Genomic DNA, 19,585 nt, shown 5'->3' with positions numbered 1-19,585 from the left:
CTATTTGTAGTGAAAGATGCCTTCACGTTCGTCATATTGTGTGTTTTCCTGCACAGCTTCATCTTGGACTTATTCGAAGCCAACTTACAATTTACGATGGCATAGCAGTCAAAATAAGACAAATGAGCTCATGTATGGGGCAAATTCTGGACCTTTTATCAGTGGGCTATACGCACCTGATGTACAAATCTGTCAAGCAAACAACTGGTATAGTCTAGACACACATACTGTACACACACACTTGTGCAGCTATCTTTACGGAAGCTGGAACAAACTGTATATTCTATACTACCCCTAAACTCAACCATCACAGGGGACAATTGGTTCTCACAACATAATACAAGGTACACACACTTTTTTACAGAATTTTTTACTGAAACTGAATTTCGGAGCCCAACTTGCTGCTCTTTTTTTTATTGTCAAACCTGAATTCTATTATAACTAATCCACTTGCAATCCTTGACGTGATCAATATACAAACTGAATACAAAGTTAGACACACACATAATTTTACACACTATTCAAAATATAAACTGTCACACTTTACAATAAGGTTTCATTAGTTAATGTGTTTACTAACACAAGCTAAGTATGAACACCACTTTTAGAGCATTTATTAATCATAGTTCAACATTTACTAGTGCATTATTAAGATCCAAATTCATGCTTGTTAACATTAGTTAGTGCACTGTGAGCTAATAACTTTATTTTTATTAACTAACGTTAACTAACATGAACAACCACTGTAATAAATGTATCGTTCATTGTTTGTTCACGTTAGTAAATGAATTAGTTAACATTAACTAATACAATCTTATTGTAAAGTGTTACCACATATAACAAATTCTGGAGCCCTGTTTTTTTAAATTAATTTATTATATGTCAGTCATCTCCACTTGCAATCCTTAACACCACCTGCAATCAACTGGCACCACTGGCCAGGTGCACACAGAACTGTCCACACAGTCACACACTCCTATCATTGCACGTTTAACCATAAACCAAATTCTGGAGCAAGACTTAACAATGACAAATCCACTTGAAATCCTAAAGCTTGAACACCTTTGGCCATGTGCACACAAACACACACATTTGGTCTCAATGCACAACAATGGCATCGCACTTGTGCGTGTCGTTTTGTGGGCGGGTTTGAGCTGTGTGAGTCAGATCTGGAAGGCTCAGGGCAGTGTAACCGCATTGAGACGAAAGGAAACAGCCCATTCATACGGGTGAAGTGACAGGTGTAAATGTGTGCAGACGTGCCTGTTTATGTGCTAAAGGTGAGGCTGTACTGATGTTCAGCACGTGGGCTTTAGATCCTGATGTCTTCGCTGCCATTTTTTAATTCAGTGTTAACATTTTTATGCTAAAATGCGGACAAAGGCTGTTTGTAAATGTGGAGAAATGAATGTGTTTGTGGGATAAATGAAACACAGCCGTTTTCATTCATTCTTTCTCTCATTCACCAGAAAGACGTGACATTTATCACATGACTGACTGACGTCTGAAAAGAGCAAAAGGGAAATTTGTAAACCGCCTCTGTGTGAGAGTTTGTCAGAAGACAGTTGTTGGTTTCTAAAAATTAATTAAGTTGTAAATCTCTCCCCTAGGAGCTCACTGCTCATTTGAATACATGATGTAGTTAAACAGTTTATTTATTGTGAAGTTTTGATATCTTCGATAGATATGATGCATAAAACAAAACAGTTTTCATTTTTGTTATAGTGCTCACAGTTTAAGAAAAGCTGATTTGGTCATCTGCAACATGTTCATTTGCAACTTGTTTGACTGATAAAAGTTGATATGATTCAAGGAGGGTGTTTTGCATGATACCATACGTCACTAACTCTCATTTAAAAAGAAATTACATTTGGTGTATTATTTTATGAAAAAATATGCTAGAACAAACTTCTCTAGCGAAATCAAAGATTAAAGACTTGGTTATAGATTATATTATTGATACAGTTGAAGTCAAAATTATTAGCCCCCCCTTTTAACTTTTTTTTTCTATTTAAATATTTCCCAAACGATGTTTAATAGAACAAGGAAATTTTCACAGTATGTCTGATAATATTTTTTCTTCTGGGGAAAGTCTTATTTGTTTTATTTCGGCTAGAATAAAAGCAGTTTTTAATTTTTGAAAAACTATTTTAAGGTCAAAATTATTAGCCCCTTTAAGCTATATATTTTTAGATAGTCTACAAAACACTATTGTTATACAATAACTTGCCTAATTACCATAACTTGCCTAGTTAACCTAATTAACCTAGTTAAGCCTTTAAATGTCACTTTAAGCTGTATAGAAGTGTCTTGAAAATATTTAGTCAAATATTATTTACTGTCATCATGGCAAAGATAAAAGAAATCAGTTATTAGAAATGAGTTATTAAAACTATTATGTTTAAAAATGTGTTAAAAAAAATCTCTCAATTAAACAGAAATTGGGGAAAAAATAAACAAAAAATAAATAATTCTGACTTCAACTGTGTGTGTGTGTGTATGTATATATATATATATATATATATATATAGAGAGAGAGAGAGAGAGAGAGAGAGAGAGAGAGAGAGAGAGAGAGAGAGAGAGCTGAGCCACCCTAAAATGAAAATCCTAAAATCGCCCCGTTAAATGGTTTAAAATTTGTACAACATTCAGCGTTTTCTTGCATTTAAATTCATAACTCAGAGGAGTATTTTCCTTTATAATTGTAATACATTATTTTGAACTAATGTGCAAATAATAGCTGTATTTCTGATGAAATTAAAACTAAATTGAGATACTAGTGTGAAAAACCTTGTTTAGATGCATTAATAATTAATAATTACTCAAATATTACTTCATAATATTTGAAATAAATTCTTAATTTTTTGTTTTTTTGTCAATTTCCAGTGTCACCTGCAGACCATTGTCTCATAAACACTCGAAAATATAGAATTATTATGAAATACTACTATAAAATCTATTATTAAAAAGGTAAAGTAATTTTATTTTAGCTGGCTGCCATAAAAATATATATATATAAAAAAAAATGTACAAAAATTTTTTAAACCTACTTCAAACTATTAATAAAAACCATGGCAGTTCTTTCTTTTTCTGAGTAGAATAACTGGCTGTTTTGTTCATGATGAGGCCAATAAATTATGAATGGCAAAAGCATTGGTGTTTGCGCCGCTTGATGTCTTCTAGCACGGGACACTCCCTTCCCTCTTGACAGATCAAAACAAATCTGGGCATAAATAGTTGGGCTTTTAATTGTCTCGAAATCTTTCGATCAGCATTTGTCATCAGTGTTGTATGCGAGACCATATGTGTCTGCTACCAGTCAGTCAATGCACATTGTGTCTGTTTGAATGCCCAGAATAGTCATATTAATTGTTTGAGGCCCGTCTCCTCTCCTTGATAACCTCACCTCATTGTCCTTGGGCCGGACAGTGTGTGTGTGTGTGTGTCGGTGGCACTGCAGTGGGTGGAGGAGCTAGAAATGAGCTCATGTGGTTGAAAATCCCACATTGATAAATCATGGACTAACCCCCATGCACACACACAGACACACACACACACCCAACAACACATTATTTGAAGCTGGTGGGTGCTGTCTCAGGCACCAAACACACACATACACACTATCCAGATTGCAAAGCGAACATTCCCCATCAGCGGCGATTGATCACTCAGTGCAAAGCGATTCGGGTGATGTTTCCTACATGGACAGTGTAAAATGAGTTCAGCAGAAGCTTTGCGGGTGCACGGATGACCTCACTGATAGTCTACAGTACGTCTGCTATGAAGATTAGGCTAAAGGGTGTATGAAAACAACATAATGGAGTCAATACAAATTAATTTGGAAAAGCTTGTATTGTTATGTTGAGGTTGTTTTTGATATGGTTGAATGATTTTATTTAAGAAATGATGACTAATGTATTTTTTCTGTATTTATTTTATTTCTTGTTTACATATGTTGAGTGTTTATGTACTGTATGATGCGTGCATGTGTTTGAGTGTACAAATATACAGTGCTCAGCATAAATAGTACATCCCCTTTTTGTAAATCAACATTTTTATTAATTTCTCAGTGAATGTAGCTAACATATTTTGGTGTATTTAAACACAACAGTTCTATTAAAGGTGTGCTAGGTGATCTGCCAAAATGCTAACGGGATAGCATGATATCTTTTAAACGCAGTTTCTCCCCTGCCGTCCATAGCCACGCCTCCTGAAACCGAACGCGCGCATCTTAAAGAGGATAGCAGACAACCCACTAGTTGATGGCATTGGCCAGTTAGAAAACTTTACAGTACTTTATAATACTACAATTCTGAACGAACAACGGTATTATATCTAGCACGTTTTCAGTTGTGTAGCAAGCAAAACCTGTCATAATTGTCTCACTCTCTCGTGTGCATTGTCCTAAAGTGACTACTGTATGCTTAGTGGTTGGTCGTCGGGTATAGGAAGGAATTAGGAATTACACTTATTAAGCCATACTTATATGCTGTTTCAGACCGACGTTTCAAACCCAACTTCAACTTACTGATGTTTTGTTGTTAAACTAAATAAAATCTACCTTATCGATGCTAAAAAACGTCCCTCATGAAACTGAAAATAGTCATATCAATCTTTCGCCGGAAGATTTCAGTGGCTGAGCAACACTTCTGTGCATATAACCCATTTGTAACAACAACACAATCTACATCAGCTTTCCGTGACTAAAATAGTTCTAAAATATAACATTACCTGTCTAAAAGAAATACTTCAGCCACAGTGTCATCCTTCCTTTAGCGTGCAAAAGTAACTTAAAAATAAGTTTTGATTCAGCATTTGATTTTACTGCTGTGATAGTCTCGTCTGCACATGAATGCGAGGCGCGCATGCACGTGTGTACGCACAAATGGCGGATCTGTGTGAAAAGAGAGTTGTACAAATCTACATTTGTTGACAGACACTTTGGGCTACTTATCGGAATTATGGGAACTGTCGGCCCGACAGTAATTGAATGAACATTTATTAGTTTTTTGCCTTACCCAGAATATAAAAATACATATAAATATATTCAGATAATTTACCTTCATCATTACAATTGGACAATTGAACCAGCACAACAAAAAATGTTTCTGAAGACAATCACTGACTGCATCGTTAATTTCAGTAATATTATTGTCTAATATGACATTTTTCATGTGACTTAACTGGATTTGCATTGTAAACATTAAAGAAAAGTTATTAGTTATTATTAAAAAGGTATTATTTTTTATTTAATCTATTCGTTTTTAGTTATGACACTCCCAAAATCATTCTGCATAAATCTGCAGATTTTTTTTTTTACAAACTTCTCTGTACAAGAGCAAAAATGTCAGCAGATTCTGTTTGGCTCTAGTTATCACCAATGCTTTAAGCTAAACAAGTTCTTCTTGAAATGTGTTGCATTTAAATGTTAATGTAAACGCATCAAAGGAGTGGATATAGAACTATATAGAATCTATGCCAACACAGGGAGAACATGCAAACTCTGCACAGAAATGCTAACTGACCTAGCTGGGACTCGAACCAGCAACCTTCTTGCTGTGAGGTGACAGTGCTAACCACTGAGCCACTGTGAATTTATGAGCCAATTTAGAATTATGTGTAAAATCAAGAGAAACAATGTCATTTATTTAGTTCAACATGGTTATAATATAGGTAGCTGCATGCAAAATGTAGTTGAAAGCTGAATATATGATTGTGAGCAAATGGGATTGACTGATAATAAATATATACCATATATGTCTATTTTAAAACAGTTTATGAGCACTATTACAGAAATTGTCAAAATTTTAATGCTTGTAGGAGAAATTTACGCTGCATTAATTTTGTGTTAACACTGCATAAAGTAATAGACATTTTGTATTTAGTTCAAATAAACTAATATTCACTTTTACAATTCCACAAATGTGTTGGTTCAATTAAATATTTATTTGTTTGTTTGTTTTGTTTGTTTCATAGGACAGGACATATGGTGGAAATGGGACATGACCCAAGTCATTCTCAAACCTGGGTCTCAACAACTCTTATGCTCAGCCTGATACTCCGCTGCTAACATTAAATAATATTTTCCACTTGAATGAAACAGGTACGTTAAACAGTTTATTGGATCCTGTTTGTTTGTGCGGGGTTTAAAATTAACAAGGCCTTGAGGTAAAAATTAAACCAAGATTAACATAAATGCCTCATTATTTCATGATATGGTGGCAAACAATGCTCTTTCGTTGTTCAATTGAATCTGTAATAGCAGTCATGACTCAAGTCAAAAGTGAAGCTAATAATTAAAGAAGTTAATTTTAAAAAAGGTGTTTCGGTGTTACATTTAGAAGACATTTACACAACATTGTTTTAGTCTGAAACGAGAAATGTTTTATGCATATTGGTCATTCATTCACCCCACAACAGTGTTTTGGGGGCCTGAGTGAATGAATTCTTTAATAAATGACATTTCTACCTTTAGTTCATCTTTATGTTTCTTTTATGTATTGTTTTATGCTGCATCACAACCAACCACATGTGTTTCTGTTGAGCTTATGAATGTTGTGGCCAATCAGAAGCTTGATTTTTTTTTTTTTCATTCAGTTTGCACATTCTCTTGCTGGATTATCACATACAAAGTGTTGGCACGATACTCGTAAATAATTCATTTGATCATGTAGACGTATTTAGTGTGTATAGAGGTACAGGTTTTCCTCTAGTCGCAATAGTCAAACACTAAAATGTTTAATATGTGTTCTGTTAATCAATGGTAAGTATTACAATATCTATAATATTGCAGCCCTGCCTTTTCATTAGTGCATGTTTTATAATAAATAATAAACTTCATGAAATAGGTTATTTTATTAATGAACATTAGTATTGGCAAGGGTTTCAAGTATTCTGATTAATATAACTAATGGTTAAATTGAAGTACCTTACATAACAGACAACACAGATACAGTTAAAAGGAGTGTAAATGTTTACAAATGATCTAGTTACTGTAGTTAAATTAGTTTTCTATTTCTGCTAAAAACTATGTAAACTATGTCAGGTAATTTAATTAGTTACTTATTATTATTATTATTATTATTATTATTATTATTATTATTATTATTATAACCTTTATTTTACCAGGAAAAGTACATTGAGATTAAAAATCTCTTTTACAAGAGCGTCCTGGCCAAGATTAGGCAGTATACAGTTCACATGGGTTTAACCAACAAACAAACAAACAAAAACAAATAACAGGTAACATCATTCATCCATCAAAACACACATACAATGACAGTTAAAACTATTCAGAACATCTACAGGCCGAAGTTTCAAACTCCAAATCATTTAAAATGTATTTAAAAGCATTTAATGAAACCAACTCCGTAAACGGCAACTTATAATGTATTTGTCTTAAATACTGTATTTACATGTAACAGATTTGTGTAAATAAATTCAGAGAAGTAGTTTAATTGTATTTTTACAGAGTAATTTCCTTTTTCATCTATAGAAAGGTACATTTTTCAGGATGATTGCACATGCTTAAGAAAAGAAATGAATTATGTTGAGATTTATGTAGATTTTAAATAGTATTAAGTCAAGAAATTACTTTGCTTATTGAGGAATGAAGTTACTTTTCAGATGAAGTAAATAGAAAAATAATTTTAATATAATTTGAATGATGTAATTATTCAGTTCAATTCCATTCAAGTTTATTTGTATAGCGCTTTTACGATAATTATTTAGCTTTACAAAATGTGCACATTATTGCATTACAATTAATTTGTAAATATTTACTTTTTTGAAGTAATTTACGCAACACTGCACTTTAGTTTAATGTGGCTTAATGACTCTATTACATTATTCAAAACAAGACTCAAAACGCACTTATTTATGGTGGCTTTTAATTGTATCTGAACTATTGTTGTGTGTAATTTTATATAATTATCTCTTATTTTATTGTATGCTGTTCTTGTGTTGCCAGAAAGGCGCCTTTAAATAAAATGTATTATTATTATAAATATTAAGAAATTGGCGATTCATTTAAAGCACATATTCTGAATGATTCTACATCCCTAATCCTAATACCAAATCATAACTACTACTACTGCTGCTAATGACCATTAATAAGCAGCAATTTGAGGATTTATTAAAGCAAAAGTCTTTATTAATAATAATAAAAACTGTACCTTAAAATACAGTGTGACCAAATGACCTTAACATTTCTTCTCCTGTTGTTTTGCTTTTGCTTAGCAAGAGAAAAAAAACAGTGGGATGGCCTCATTAGTGCAAATGACTCTCAGATTAGCACTAATTCATCATCACTCGAATTTTTCATACACATCAGTTGAGCTCCAGCAGTCAGAGAACAGCCGGTTGCCAGTTCACAGATCATAAGGGAGGGTTGCCAGACCCCAGGTCCTTCCCTCCCATGTGGCAGAGTTGGCTGCATCCTTCCCCTATTTCAATGCGCGTACACTTTACTAGTGATCTCGCCTGTCTTTATTGCGTGGCCCGGGTTTCTGTGGGCCGCCACAAAAATGTCCGTTATTTTCTTTCCATTATCCCATGGCTTAGGCCTCTGGACCGGTGTTTAGTGCAGACGAGCTATTGTGGAAAAAGACAAGTATTAGGCCATTTTATAGACTTCACAGCTGCTGACATAATTCAACTGTATTTTTTTGTTGTTGTTTTTTACTCCGCTGTGGAACGTCAGGGAGGGTAAACGGCTCCCAGTGTGTAGGCCGTTATCCATACACCCCTCTCGTCTCTTGTTTTCCTCACATTCACTCCCCTTCCCTCCACTCATCCCCTCCTCTCGTCTTGTTATTGCTAGACGATTACGAACTCCCACTCAGTTTAAGAGCCAAGTGCCTAATTTAATCTGTTACCTATAAATGTGCTGTACGGTTTAACTTCAAAAACATCTGTGCTTCTTACTGTATATCCAGGGTTGTCAAGGTAATTTTTTTTGTAAGTAAGGTATAGGAAAACATGGAAGCAGAACATCCATTTTATTTTGAACGCAAGCTAATTAAAATACACAGATGAAGTCAGAATTATTAGCTCTTTTGTGCATTATTTGTTTTTCAAATATTTCCCAAATGATGTTTTACAGCAAGGATTTTTCACAGTATTTCCTATAATATTTTTTCTTCTGGAGAAAGTCTTAATTGATTTATTTCGGCTAGTTTTAAGGTCAAAATTATTAGCCCCCTTAAGCAATATTTTTTTTCGATAGTACAGAACAAACCATCGTTATACAATAACTTACCTAATTATCCTAACTTGCCTAATTAACTGAAATAACCTAATAAAGCCTTTAAATTGCACTTTAAGTATCTTGAAAAATATCAAGTGAAATATTATTTACTGTCATCATGACAAAGATAAATGAAATCAGTTATTAATAATGAGTTATTAAAACTATTATGTTTTGAAATGTGTTGAAACAAAGGGCCCTATCATACACCTGGCGCAATAAGGCGCAAGACGTGTTTGGCGTGATTTGTTACTATTTTCTGACCAGCGCAACCCTAATTTTCCTGTTTTGCGCCATGTTGTATAAGTAGCAAATCCATTTGGGTGGACTCATGGGTGTGCCGGTCTATAAAGGAGATGTGTTGCTATTTGGAGAAACTAAAATAGACTGTGCGATTGACCAGCTGAAAGCAGGTCTGAAGTCTAGTGCAGAGAGCGTTAGTTGTGCACCTTAAACCAATTAAAGGATTAAAATATTACAAAAATCATAATTTTCTACATAAATATAAAAATATATGCCTTCATCTCGGAGGGCTTTTTTCAGTTTATTTTTCAGTTTATGTTGTTATCATTATTATTATTATTATTATTATTATTTATTATATACATATTTATATTTGTTTTAATAAAAACAAGTTTAGATTTGTCCACCTGTTAGATTTGTCCACCTGGGAAACGTCTGCATCACCATATGGGGCATTAAAATAGGACGTGACCACGTTTTTTGACCACACTTCATTATTATTGTTAATTTATTCATTTGCTCGAAATTAGAACTGAATTAGAAATAGTTTTGAAACAAATCTTTGCATTTGACAAATGAAATTAAATATGTAGGCTAATGGATGTCTTCAGTGGAGTGAGTTTCCACCATTTCCTTATTCACGAATGTAAAGGAGTAAAGAGTAAAAGTAAAGTAAAGAGAAAGTAAAGAGGTCGAATGTAGAAGGTAAATAGCTAATGCGCCACGGCACAATGCAACTGACTCTTAAAATGGATGGGAGATGAGACTCTGATTGGTTTAGTGCACGTTATAACTCATATTCACTTAATGAGTTATAACACCTATAACTCATTAAGAGAATAAGCACAACCCTGTTAGAGCGTGCACCGCGGCACAAATTTTATTTTTACATCCTTAAAATAGCAGATTCAGACATGCCTCTTAATCTTCTCTCGGTTAAACAGAAATTGGGGGAAAAACAGACTTCAGCTGTATATGAACATAAGTTTAGTATTCTTGTTAAACCAGATACATTTGCATTCAAGATGTTTTGTAGTGTTGCTGTGTTTTATAATTATTTTAAACACTTTTTTTCTCCAAAGTTAATTAAAATTCATGCAGTGTTTATTGTGCAATATAGTAATAAAGAGATATTTGTCACACAACAGACTGTAAAATGCTAAACAGATGAAAATGTTGGTGAAAACTTATAGCACCAACTATATATTGTGTATTTTTGTATTAATGTGCAAATGTCCTCTAACACTTTACTTTGCACTTAATAAATTGACACATTCATTTAAGTGAAGGTTTCATTCGCAAAATTTTTTTTCCATGTCTTTATGAATGTGTTTATTTTTACACTTTTATTTTAAAGATAACAGCATTAGTTTGTTTAAAACCTGAGGACATTTTATCAGTCAACAAGAATATAAGGACATTAGTAGATTGTTGTGTTTTTACATAAAAATACAAAAAGAATTATTCATGCACGTTTAGATTTTATTCCCACACAAATGTTATTTAAAACATTACAGCAGACATTTTACTGACATTCATTATTTTTTATGTATAAGATCACTTCATTTTTTTATAAATTTAATTTGACATATACAACAAAGTGTGTTGTTGTTTTATCTGTATACAAAAGCTTTTTCTATCAACCAACAGATAAATAAAATCTATAATTAGTTAAGTTTATTCCTTCAAGTAAACACTCATACTGTATCTTCTATTCACACCCCTCAGTGCAAGAAAAAAACAAACTTGCATTCAACACACGTTCTAATTTGTTTGTTCATCTGCCCACTGTATATTATTTCTACACAAAGACGGCATTTCAAGGCAATGAGGCATCTGTACCTGGAGTTGAAAAGCATAGCATGTCAGAGGTGAACACATTTAATGCACGCAATACAGTCATAAATAATCATCATCTCTCACACTTAGTCACTCTCATTTTTTTTTAAAGTAACGTTTAGAGGGACTGTAAGCGCATGAGTGGCTGTAAGTCATACTGCATGCCTTATCTTATTGGTAAAATGTCCAAGTATGTTGTGTACAATATTGTGTTCTTCGTAAGGTAAAGACAAAACACTGTTTTTCTGAATTTCAGTTTTGAAATTTTGTTGTTTTTTTTGTTCATTTTAAGTCTTTCAATTTGTTTCAATTTGTATTTCAATTACATTTTTCTTAAAATGATTTTTTTCTCCTCCACTGAGCCATAAATCTCCACTTCAGCACCAATTACAGACTGATATTCTGAAGGTTTTTAAAGTTAATGTAACACTTATTAAAAGTAGAGTTAAACAGGTGAGTTTTACCATTTTTTATCCATTCAACTATTAACACTTTTAGCTTAGCATAGATCATTGAATCAGATTAGACCATTAGCATCTTGCTAAAAATGACCAAAAAGAGTTTAGAAATTTTTCCTATTTAAAATTCCACTCTTTTGTAGTTACATTATGTACTAAGACCAAATGAAAATGAAAAATTGTTTATTTTCTAGGTTGATATGGCTAGGAACTATACTCTCATTCCAGCATAATAATCAGGGAACTTCTGTCAGTATAGCATTAAGAGTTTGCCTTTTCAACCATGTAGACATTTGGAAGTTATCAAGCTGGGGACTATTTTCAGGCGATGCATAATATTATAGAGCCTGCGACAGAATGAGATTGTTACTAAACCATATCATCCTATTAATAATAATAATTACCAATAATAAAATAGAACCATTTTATTTTCTGTCAGTCTTAGTTTTAGTATACAAGGTAAGCTTAGTAAAATTATTGACACTCTTCTGTGATTTTTGAGTGAAATGTTAATGGTCTAATCTGATTCAACGATAACAATGAAAAATTAAACACTGTTTAACTCTAGGGGAGTAAAATGAGCCTGTTTTAATATTGAAGTGATAGTTTAATTAAATATTTGGATGATAATATATGTTGCATTTACATTTTTTTCTGGCTGTTCATTCTACTTTAATTATGGAGTTTTAAAAAATACCTATAATAATAATAATAATAATAATAATAATAATAATAATATTTCCCAGTACTGCATTGCAGCTGGAAGGGCATTTGCTGCGTAAAACATATGCCGATATAGTTGGCAGTTTATTTCGCTTTGGCGACCCCTGATGAATAAGAGACTAAGCTGAAGGAATAATAATAATAATAATAATAACCTTCCCCCACAGTCCAACGACATGCGATATAGGTGAATTGGGTAAGTTAAATTGTTCGTAGTGTATGTGTTTGAATGAGAGTATATGGGTGTTTCCCAGTGATGGGTTGCAGCTGGAAGGGCATCCGCTGTGTAAAACATATGCTGGATAAGTTGGCGAATCATTCCGCTGTGGTGACCCTTGATTAATAAAGGGATTAAGCTGAAAAGAAAATGAATGAATGAATGAATAATAACCTTTGACTTTAATGTGCCAAAGCTAAATGTTTTTTGAACCTGACTTCATCTAGATTTTTATACTAGATCGATTGTCTTGAGTATACAATTAAAAACAAAACTTCAGTAAGCTGTAGTATGCTGATAAGTATTAGTTATTAAAGATTTATTAAAGAAAACTATTGAAACTATTTACTGTGCCTTGTTTTACAAAGTGGAAATTCCATTGTTACAAAATGACAGCATTTCATTTGGCATAATTGACCATTGCGACAGATCCTCTCTAAAGGTGTCAACTTAATCGCTGAGTAATCCTCAAAAAATGCATTAGATTCAATGAACCTTTCCAAAAAAAACTAAGAAAACTCTGACTCAGTATCACACACATATACAACAGTGACAGTTTGGTATGATTGCTTGGATGATTCACACTCCTAAGCATTCCTGACATGAAAGGAATATGCCTGCCGGCGTTAATGCTTATGTTAATGCTTCTGCTCTCTGGCCTGGTTTAGTTCTGAAGGTTTTGCCCTACTTTGTTCCGGAAGTCGATCCTCGCCCTATTGCAAAAGAGCCTTTTGAGTGTTCAATTGCATAATCGTCCTCTGACTTGATTGTAGAATGTGCGTCATCAACGCTCCTCTCTTACACCCTGTTAAACAACCAGTCAGTCATAAACAAACTACCTGAAAGAGCCACGTTTGTTTACACAATGAAACGGCCAGTGTGTGAATATGTGTGTGTGTGTGCAAGTAAAAGCTTGTGGGTTTCATGTAGGAGAATTGTGTTCTTATTCAGATGCCGATTTGTTGGGACAGGCTGGATGTTGGTCATCAGTTGTGTGTGTGTGTGTGTGTGTGTGTGTGTGTAAAGGTGTGTTGAAACAACATCTTCTTTAATGTTAAAAGTCAGTTGCTCTTTGTTTTGTGTGTGTGTGTGTGAGAGCGTGTGCGTGTGTGTGTGTGTGTGTGTGTGTGTGTGTTGTTTAGTGAAACAACTTGGCAGAATCAAAACAAACAGGGCCATCTGCAGCTGGGGTCTTATACGACTAATAATTATAATAATCATAAAAATAATAATATCAGATGGGGATTTTGGGGCGTCACGGTGGAGCAGTGGGTAGCACGATTGCCTCAAAGCAAGTAGGTTGATGATTCGAGCCTTGGCTGGGTCAGTTGGTATCTCTCTGTGGTCGTGTGGGTTTCCTCCGGGTGCTCCGATTTCCCCCACAGTCCAAAGACATGCGCTATAGGTGAATTGGGTTAGCTAAATTGTCCATAGTGTATGTGTGTGAATGTGTGTATGGGTGTTTCCCAGTGATGGGTTGCAGCTGGAAGGGCATCTGCTGTGTAAAACAAATGCTGGATAAATTGGTGGTTCATTCCGCTGTGGCGACCCCAGAATAATAAAGGGACTAAGCCGAAAGAAAATGAATGAATGAGATTTTCATGTTTAAGAGTTTTAAAATGTTTTAATGCCACTGACTCAAATATGAGAAAAATAAGTATCAATATTAAGTATTAAGTTAATTGATATTATTTAGTCTAAAGTTAGAAATATATATTTATTAGTATAAATGTATATAAATATTCTTAGTGAAATATTAAATCACGATTTCCTTGAAAATAATTGTCATTTACAGAGTTGGCCACTGTTATTAACAGTAGTTTTAGTGTCTTGAATGAATCTCAAGTAGGGCTGTACAATATATCATTACATCATTGATATCGCAATATGCGAATCCGCAGTAGCCACATCTAAGGGTTCTGCAATGTAGTCGGGATTATAGTTGACCAAACATTAAAGTTAACAACATAGTGGAGTAATTTCAAATTTTAACCTTGAAGTGAAGGTTTACTATTTGCATGTGTTCGTGACTGTGTAAACATTTCAAGCTAATTTAAGCTATTTGGGCACAATAAATTAAACAATTGTAGCTTAAAGATTAAGTGTACTGTATATTATAGAATTATTTACTTAATGAAAACCATATAGTGTTATTGTTATTATTTTTAAGGAGTGATTATTTAATTTCTGTTTTTGAAAACTGTTCGACTACCCAGAAAATCATAAATCATTGTTTATTAGAATCTTTTCTCTGTTGTATTTAACTTTGCTTGTCATTTTTAAAATTAGCCCATATTTTATGCAGATATTTTAAATCCCAAATCGATTTAAAAGTATAAATTATTTACAAACTATTCAAGTCATCTGGTGAAAATACATTTTTATCACAGTAAATGAAAATATTAGTCTTTGTCAGCTTTTTCCAATATCGTGCAGCCCTAAACTTAATTATGTACAGTTGAAGTCAGAATTATTAGCCCCCCTTTGGATTTTTTTTTTTTTTTTAATAATGATGTCTAATAGAGCAAGACAATTTTCACAGTATGTCAGATAATATTTTTTCTTCTGGAAAAAGTCTTATTTGTTTTATGTCGGCCAGAATAAATGCATATATTTTAAGGTCAAAATTATTAGCCCCTCTAAGCTATATATTTTTTTGATTGTCTACAGAACAAACCATGATTATACAATGACTTGCCTAATTACCCTAACCTGCCTAGTTAACCCAATTAACCTAGTTAAGCCTTTAAATGTCACTTTAAGCTGTATAGAAGTGTCTTGAAAATATCAAATATTATTTACTGTCATAATGGCAAAGATAAAATAAATCAGTTATTAGGAATGAGTTATTACAACTATTATGTTTAGAAATATGTTGAAAAAAAATCTTCTCTGTTAAACAGAAATCAGGAAAAAAAAAACGGGCTAATAATTCAGGGGGGCTAATAATTCTGGCTTCAACTGTATACCTTGTGTAAGTTCTTGAGTTCACCAAATTTTGTTGATTTCTTTTCCTGTTAATTACTAGTTACCTTAATTATTACTTATACATTCAATATTAATTAATGTCTTTAAAACATCACATCAACCTTTGTAAATTACATTTTGACAGTGTATCTGAAATTAGAAATATCCAAATAATTTTAAAAATCAGATATTTTCTCCTTCCTGTTAATAACTAGTTAAAATAAATTAAAAAAATTAACAATTAACAGTTTTTTTAGTAAGAATCCTTGAATTAGTTTTAATGAATTAATCTTAAGTTAGAACAAATGTAATCCTAACTACAGCTCATTAATACTGATTAAATCTGACACTTCAGCTTAATATAAATTTACACTTCAATTTTATTGCCTCGACATACCATAAAAGACAGCGTAAGATTGAGAATGAAAACATATTTCAAAGCTACATAGTAGATTAAAGAGTAGAAGAATGACTATTATTTTATTTTACGTTATGTTCAGAAGCTTTATTCTTAGATTTGTTTCAAGTTGCAGTGTGTGTTGCACTAGTAATTGAGTTACTAGTTTTCCCAATGTTGATGACCAAGTCCGTTTAATGGTGTGGAACGGAGTAAGTTAATGAGAGTTTGATCTGTGATTAATGTCAGCGGGTCAGTCAACTTCAACTTTCCTCCCACTCTCATCATACACACCTCCCTATATGGAGCAACAGTTGGATAGTGACACATCATTTCTGTATTTGTGATATGAATAGATTGCAGAGAACTGTGAGTGTGTGTGTGTGTGTGTGTGTAATGGAAAGTTCTGATGCTCATTCATGCTTCTGTGTCTTTTTGTCAGTGTATTTGGCACAGGTGCAGGACTCACCCATAGTAACGGCCATTTCTTCCCTAGAGTTTCTTTTTGTCCTTTGATCTGGGGCTCGTTTCTGCCCCCTGGGTTTCCAATTATCACGCCCCTCCGTTTCTGTCTCCCACTCATTTGTTACGAGGGTCAACGATGTGACGCTCGTTTTTGTCTCCGTCTAATAAGTTATTCAAATGCAATTCGTGCAAGGAACGATTTGAATACACTCTATGACCTGATGCGTTTTTAATTTTGGAATTAAATGTCATTTTGTTGCCCGGTTTAAAAGGCTGACGTTTTAGGGAAAGAATTGTATGGCGAATATGAAGATTCTTTATATATATATACATATAAAAAGAACAAAACTTTTTTTAAATAAACAGCTTTCTGTATTTGGTGATTTATATGTTTATTTTCACTTATTTATGCTTTTGAATTGCATTATGGGATCTTGATCTTTCCTCCAAAAGCTTTTAATGTTGAAAAGTTGAAAAAAGGAACTCTTGTTGACATTTTTAATAGTTGAAAGTAATATATTGTCTGTGTTCGTGTTGTGAATTATGGTATAAAAGCGTGGTAACAACCTGCCAGTATTTTTTTCTGTTATTTTACACACCTAAATGTCTCTGTATGAGAGCTGTGCATTTTGCCATTCACAACCGTAAATGAACAAAAAACATCATTTGAACCACAAAATACAGAACCTGTTAATTAAAGGATTTTTTGGTTTTAATTAATCAACTTCAATTCTTTAAGTTTAATTAAGTTTTTAATAATAAACGTAAAGGAGTGTTTTTTATTTTATATTTTTTCCTTTTTTTATTAAATTAATTTGTTTTATACTGCTGTACTTTTTGCATATTTGTATTTATATATTTTTATGTATTGTTCATATATATATATATATATATATATATATATATATATATATATATATATATATATATATATATATATATATATATATATATTATATATATATATTTTATATATTTATTTTTTTTTTCAATGTTCTCCTCACTGTGTAATTATACATTTAAGTTTTGACTAAAATAAATCAACAACATTTATTTATGGGTTTCAGAATTTATTGCATGTTATTATGTATAATTTCCAGTTACTACTGAAGTAAATACACTGAATGTGTAACAAGGACACTAAAATAAAATGAGCCTGGAGGTTTCCTATACTGAAATCATGAACCACAACTGTCAACCAAGATTTTCAATGCAAAATTCTGAAATTATTATTATTATTATTATTATTATTATTATTATTATTATTATTATTATTAATGACAAAAGGTCAAGACAACAAACATTTTATGTTGCTTTAACCTATTTTAAGTAATACAGAATTTAACTTAATATTTGTAGTCAGTTTGATTGATGTAAGTTGAGATGACTAGAAAAGTTCATTTGATTCAACTAAACATAAATGAAGGTAGCAAGGTTTTTTACAATGTAATAATTATAATAAGAATAATAAGAAGAACAAGTTTATCAGATTCACGTTCACAGTGTGGGAAAACAAACTGAATGTTCTGCTTCCCTTTAATGTCCTACACACACAATTTGCCTGTCAAACCACATCTACTTATGTAGAATAACACAGGAGTCACTCTGTACTTGTTCATTTCTACTGCATTACTAATAATCCTCTGTCTTTGTCTTGCAGTGTCTTCATAACTCATCATCACCAAACCGCTCTACACTGACCGGATCAGGACAGGTCAAGCAGCTGGAGGCAAGGAAATCTGACCTTTTGTTTAAAGCAGTTCACATGGTCAATGCTACAAGATTAGTGACCTATAAATATGCAGTATATCATACTCAATTCATGCCATAATATTTTACATCGCTACCACAAACCACTCGAATCTAGATTCAGATTCCTTATGTTCGCTGCAGTTCCAACATTTTTTGGACCACAGTATATTTTGGCCGGTGTGATAATGCGTTTAGCTATTTTTGAATGTGTTTGAGATCACTCAGCAGTTTCAAGATGGCCAAAAACAGTCTGCAGATTCTGTCTGGACCTGCTTATGACTCCTGGCCCGGTTTTATGGTATTAATACTGAGGTCTGATTTCATTGAGGTCTTTTTTTCTGAATGATAAGTGCATGCGATGGGGAAAGAACCTGTCAATGTTTGTGAATTTCCCTGCCGCTGCTTACTAGCGGTTTCACACTTCACACAGCAGACATGCGGTTTAGCATTTTTTTACGATTAATAGTACAGCGTGTTCTTTAAAACATGCGCTACTCCAATCACAGATGCATACGTGCGACCCCGATGAGGAAGTGAATCTATTGACGAGGCAAACATGGTACAGACTGATCTAGAAGCGTTCTTGCCATCTTCCTGCCACTCACCTCATTTATTGCTTGCGCACGTAGCATGTTTTCTTACATTGTGTACTGTTGTGGCTTTAAACCTCAAGTTTGTTCTATTATCATTTCTGTTGTAAACAATCTGCACGTTTGTTTATGCATGCTACATGCTGAAAGAATCGCCAACAGGTTTGCCAGAAAAATCCATTCACTTCCTTGTTTGAAATGATTAGGGAAAGATTAGGATGTTTTGTAAACTTGTGCTAATGTGCAAGCAGGGCCTAAAACATTTTAGCACATTTTCCAGTGGCTTGAGTATTTAAGTATTTTTTAAAATGACCATGACACTATATATGCATAATTATTTTTATTATTATTATTATTATTATTATTATTATTATTATTATTATTATTATTATCATTATCATTATTATTATTATTAATATTTATTTATTTATTTTTCTAATAATTAATTAAAATTACTTTTTTTAAAGTTTATTAGGAATCATATGTATAATTGTGAATTATTATTAATGTTGTTGTTATAATAATAATAATAATAATAATAATAATAATAATAATAATAATAATAATAATAATAATACAATTATTGTTATAAAATATACTAATTATAATTCTTAACAGCCACAGCCAAATCACCCTGTTGCCCAAGACTATTCACCCACTGAAGCTAGGCAGGGCTGAGCCTGGTCA

General features: G+C 32.7%; 1 long non-coding RNA gene across 1 annotated transcript in view; it reads left to right on the top strand.

The window, feature by feature from the left end:
• Positions 1 to 19,158, top strand: part of LOC130236409 (uncharacterized) — a 28,785-nt gene extending 9,627 nt beyond the window's left edge. Inside the window, exons 2-3 of the long non-coding RNA XR_008838467.1 lie at positions 5,977 to 6,103; positions 18,217 to 19,158. This is a non-coding gene — a long non-coding RNA (uncharacterized LOC130236409). The remainder of the gene's footprint in view (positions 1 to 5,976; positions 6,104 to 18,216) is intronic.
• The last annotated feature ends 427 nt before the right edge of the window (positions 19,159 to 19,585 follow it).

This window comes from Danio aesculapii, chromosome 10 (genome assembly GCF_903798145.1).
Source record: "Danio aesculapii chromosome 10, fDanAes4.1, whole genome shotgun sequence".
Taxonomy (NCBI): Eukaryota; Metazoa; Chordata; class Actinopteri; order Cypriniformes; family Danionidae; genus Danio; species Danio aesculapii.
This window is presented reverse-complemented; position numbering and strand designations above follow the sequence as displayed.